The following is a 6,086-nucleotide window of genomic DNA, read 5'->3' as shown; positions in this document are numbered from 1 at the left end:
GCTAACGTGTCTTGAGTATATGATTTAACGTAGCCCGCGGGTTTGCTGACGTCACAATAGGATTCGACGTAAAGAATTGGCCGTCATAGCAAACTCATACATTTCTTTTAGAAATAACAAATGATCTTTAGAAACATAAAACGAAATATTATAAAAAGATAAATTGCAGTTAATACAAATATTTATATTACCAAGTGCTAAAAATTTAAAGATGACATACATTGTCGCATTGAGTTCTATAAGGTATGAGTGTGCGTTGGAACTCTTTAATCTAATTTATGTTTAGACAAGTACATTGTAAACTAGAGACGAGCTCGTTGCAAGCAACGATTAGGTTTTCCGTCGTAGCTGCGTCATACTTGTGACGTATTACAAAAAATTGATAGCTGACCATAGTACAATATTTGATGTGTAAACACTGAGAAACAAAGTATTATATATCTGTGACCGCGTAGATTTTACGGTGATAGAGAATTCGTCTGGATCTGCATCGGTCGTGTGCAGTACGAACCGGGTGAGGTAATGTTGGCATAAAGTGTATAAGGTATAAGGCTGTGGCGCGCTGTGGGCCGTAAGCTAAAACGAAGGGTAGCTTTGCCGTATTCCCGAAGGTCCACCAGTATACAGTTCCAGAGAAATAAACAGGCAATTGATGCAAGATTCCACATTATTGGACGAGACTCAACGATGGCAACATTATAACAATTTAACAGACAGACATGTTACAAACAATTCGGATATGGCCAGTAGTGGCCTCCGGACTCAAGACCCTGGGAGAGTCGGACGTGGCCGGGGCTGGCCGCCGTATTCCAGACTGCGCATTGAGAATTGTACATAACTATTTATAAGAATCTTAACAATGAGTATAAATTGACAGGTAATGATATAAGTAAGCTGAGTGAAAGGTTCACAGATATAAAATAATTAAATAAACTCAGTGAGTCTTTAATGTCCAAGAAATGAAAATCTGATAATTGCACAATGATGTTTTAAGACATTAACAGTCCTTGAGACATGACACTCTCTCTCTTTGAAATCACATATAAAGTCTGAAAAGTGTCAATCACTAACTAAAAAAGTAACTTTGTAAGATATAAACTGTGAGAAAAATTACGAATTTTACAAGTAAAGTAATAAAAAAAAATTATAATTGAACAGTGCATTTTGCACGATGATACTACATGTTTATAAGCAAATACAGATCTTAACACGTTGTCTCTAGTTTGAATCGCCGCATTTTATTCACAGAGTGGGACTGTGGTTATGCCCGGTACGAAGGTAAAAAGACCATTGGCAAACGTTTTACACGCATTTTTATCGAACGCAAGCGCCATTGAATCTCTTAGTATATATGCGGAGATCCTGGAAATTTTACAAGGTGTTTTGAAGAATAATTTTGTATTTCGAGGAGGGGGAACATGCGCGGATCAGAAAATTTTTCCGGGGTGGGGGTTGAAAAGTCAGACGGTTATTTGAGTTTGCCAAGGGATGTCCGAGGCATATTTGGTAAGTTTATAATGTACACGTAATTGAAAGAAATTTCGCTGGAGGGGGGGGTGGAACCCTTCCCCTTCTAGATCCGCGCACGGAGAAGACCGATGCCGGTAATTTTACTATAATTTTAACCATTTTTTTTTTAAATATTCATGTTCATAATTATCAGAAAACCAATATAACCTTTCAAAGCAGTTAAAACTTAAGATACGAACCATTTAGTCTCGGTGAGTACTGCGTCCGCGTACGAAAATAATGGCAATTTTCAAGAAATTCGGATGGACGATCTGTGTCCTAGGTCGTCCATCCGATTCTTTTTCTGACTAAAAGCTACAGACCTGCAGTTAGAGATTGTCAAACTCTTATTGATTATGTCAATTTGTTTGTCTCAAAGAATCATTTTTTAAATCAATAAAGTTTTACCTTAAAAAAAAAGAAAGAAATCGGGCACAATTTTCAATGTTAGCATTTTACAATTTTATGGTCTAATAAAGTTTCAAGAAACAATTCTTCATTGCTTTATCCGAAATATTGCATGAAAAGAAATTACATCGCATTTTTTAAATTACAAAAGGATATTCAAAATGAACTTGGATTATCCGCTAACAAACAGGCATAAAGAGAGACTGAGAACCAATTTCTTCTCTTTTTTTTTTACATCATAAGAAATTCAAAAATAAATCAAAATATATTTTTTCTTTGTATGCTTTATGAAAATGTAGATCAGCAAGGGTTTCTTTGTTGTGCAAGCACCTACTTACATATATAATGTAACAGATTGTTACACGGGTCTACAACGATGACAAATATCGAAAAGGCAATATTGTGGGTAAAGGATGAATGTGTAGTTTGTTTTTGAAGTTTATTTTTGATACATGTAATTATATTTATCTGGATCGGTTATGTTTGTTAGTTTGTTTTGTTTATTAAAGAGGGAAATAAAGACATGAGTAATTTCCAAGCACATAGCATCGTTTTTGAAAGTGGGGGGGGGGGGCAAACTCATCCAACAAATCTTGACAAGCAAAAAAAGAAATTTTCTTTTAAGAATTTTCCAAAATTTTCAAAATTTCACTCATAATATCATGATTTTCATACCATTTTTTTAAAAGGGGGGGGGGGGGGGCAACTCCATGATAATTCAACTTTTTATGTAAATTTTAAAAAAATAGTTGCTGCGAGAAAAAGTGGGGAGAGGACATCTTTATGTCATATAACATGTGAAACTGATTTCATTCCACCCACAAGCTTGTAATAATGAAATAATTTTGATGAAAACAATATAAATAGACGTCATAAATCCCATATCAAACGACATATTACCACTTGATTCTGCGCGTCTTTTTAATGAATTTATAAACAGCGGCAAATTCTAAAATGTATTTTTAAAGGTAATGTTAGCTGCAAGTCTGCAGACCTTGTATGAAAAATTTCGGATGGTAGTCAATTTTTCCGGGATACAGACCGAGCGGTACATATGCAGTTAAGGTAACTAAGAATGATTCCAATAAAATACTTTGTTGAGTAATGCAAGCTTTTAAAAAAGCAATATTTATATTTGTTTAAAATATAACACCAAAATACTTCGTCTTACATTCGCTATTTGTAGAACAAGCAGAACCAGTATCAGTCTGACCGGTGTCGTATAATTTAAGGTCCGCCCCGTAAAATGGTCCGGCCGGACCCTTAATGTTAACATTTAAGGTCCGGCTTTCCCCTATAAGAAAAGGTCCTACCCGCAGTCATTTATTAAAGTTAAATGAATTAATTATTCTCTTTTGCTAATGTACTTGTGTCTTAAAGATGTCTTTGTTTACATAATCCAGTCGGCCATTTGCGTATGGTTTATGTATGACCGTATTATTTTAATAAATTACTTTGTGGAATATCAAATATTGATAGCGGGTTAGATTTTGACCAATTGTTTAAGAATCTGAAAAAAGAAAACCAGGAGTATTTTGTCGATAATTTGCACACACCATGTAAAGTTAGACCTAACCATTAGGCACATAGCATCAGGGAAAGGCCACCCCCACTCCCTACTTTTTAATATTGATTCTTGTAGTGAAATTTTTCACTTGATCCTCTTACTGTTGGAGTGGACATAAAAGTGACTTTAGCATAGGTTTTTTTTTAATTTATTCAGATTAAAGTTACACATTATTTATAATAGTATTTAAATAATTGATTTTCATCGTAAGATATTCCAATTAAAGGAATGAGACCAGGTACATGTATATATACATGTATTGTGTCACTAAAAAGACTGGAAACTTAATGTATTGTTAAGAAAGAGAAGTTGCTGTAGTAAAACAAATTTATAATTGAGTTTAATTATCCGACGACTTTTTAAAAATGTGACAAAGGCCTGAAATCCAATGCGTCTCGTTGAAATAATCTTAAAATATTACGGTCGGTTTGTCCTATTTGTCTGACGGTATTGATTTTCATCTAATGGCCTTCTTATTTTTTTTTGGGCGAGGGGCCAAGAAATACACTTCATAATGTTTATATGATACTTATGAGAAAAAAAACCTAATACTATATATTTGCGTGTAGCAGGCAGGAATTTAAAATAAAATTTTACCGGACGGAGTGTCAACATTTGCCCTTTACACACAACTATTTTCTTTTTAAGGAACAGAATCCCCTGAAATTCTTTTAAGATACAAACTGCTAAGACATCCGAAGGAATGTGGCTCTTTACTAATCTTACAGGACTGTGTTTAATTTCTTATAATTTTGTTATGGGTCACGTTTTTAAGCGTGTATTGTATTGGAAAGATGTGCAAAAAGAGGACGTATAAAATATCCATTGTTAAAATACATGATCATTTCAAAAAGTCAAACACCTGAATTCGAAGATGTGAACCCTTCACACCTGCAGGGTGGTGTGTGTGTGTGTATATAACACCTAACTGAAGCCATTGTTTTATTAATGACACCAATCAGTTTCTTTTCCTGTTTTTATAAGATCGACTTGCAAAATTTATGTTGAAATAAAAAAAAAACCCACCAGTTTTAAACTGTTTATGTGTGTCCTAACTACATGTACATGTAAAATAATGTATTTTCATTTACACTGTGTGATGGATGTTTACCAACTCACCTCGGGTAAGTGCTCCTTTTAAAGAGTTACAAAATGATGCCACTTATTTTATAACAAAATACTCGAAATTGAGGAAACAAATACAAATTAAAAATATACCCGGACCTTTTATGTTAGGCGGACCTTTTCTTATACGGGCCGGACCCTTTTAGTGCAAAGCCGGACCTTAAATGTTAACATTTATGGTCCGCCCCGGACCATTTTACAGGGCGGACCTTAAATTATACGACACCGGCCTCACCATATACAATGTTGGAATTTAATTGTCCTAGCATTGCATTGCTCTGCATGTACAAAATTTCTTATAAAAATTAAACACTTAAAGTGTTCATCTATATGGCTACACATAACTTACACACGTGATTCAAAATAACCAACACGGAAAACGGTAAAGAATTCAGTCATTGATTCTACATTTTATAGAACTTGTAAAAAAACACATTGCGGGTCTGAATGTTTGTTGATATGTCAATCTATCTATATACAGTTTGTTAATTATTTTCGATTGCTAAGACTACAACGTATTTGATGAACATTGAACAACATTTTTTCCATGCCACTTTTTTCCATGGAAGATAGCGAATGTATACAAGTAAAAAGCATTTATAAAATTTATTTAATTACCTCTTTAGAATTGTGTATGGAATAAATAATTTATAAGTTGCTGCTGAAGGTTGTTTGGTATTTTCGTTTGTAGATGTTTTGCAAGTAAAAAACCTGAAACGCGGGGCAAGTCATAATTAATATCCCTGATAACCGTAACTTAAAACTAGCGGCTTTGGATTCAAATATTATCGTATACGAATATTAAGTTCACTTTTTAAAATCATCTCCACGATGATAATTATATTATATCCATCGCAAATCAGTATTTTTTTTTTTGGCTTTAAAAGAATTGTTCTATCGGTAGCAATCCCGCGTTCGTTTAAATTGCCAGCGTACATTTGTCATGTCAGTAATACACATTGTGCTTTATCAGACGGCCGTGTATACGTATTGTAGAAAAGTTGAGTTTAATTACCATGCGTTGGAACCATTTTATTAACACATCTCCCAGTACTGAAACAATTCAAAATGTCTCTGTTACAGTAACACAGTGGGGCGACGCGTTAAACGTGTACGTCCAGCTCTACAAGCACATGCACTATCGTCTAGGCGACGGCCTGAATACAGCTAGCGACTCTCCTATCGATCGGTTACCTGAGTCTCGTAATGCATCTAAATATAGACAGGGGCACAGTTATGAAACAAACAACAAAAATAAGGTCAAAGAGGTTCATCTATATGAAATGAAAATGTACATATGAATAAAAACATTTGGGAATTTTATGTGGAATTATTTTTGCGCACTACATGTATCAGTTAGTGCATTACAAGAAGCCCTTTCATAACCTCATAAACGTGCGCACCCCCACAAAAATGGACCGAGCTGACAACAATTGTTTCTGCAAATACTGACTATAAATTACGAAAACATTAAATT

Source organism: Crassostrea angulata, chromosome 10, assembly GCF_025612915.1.
Source record: "Crassostrea angulata isolate pt1a10 chromosome 10, ASM2561291v2, whole genome shotgun sequence".
In the NCBI taxonomy this organism is placed as follows: domain Eukaryota; kingdom Metazoa; phylum Mollusca; class Bivalvia; order Ostreida; family Ostreidae; genus Magallana; species Magallana angulata.
This window is presented reverse-complemented; position numbering follows the sequence as displayed.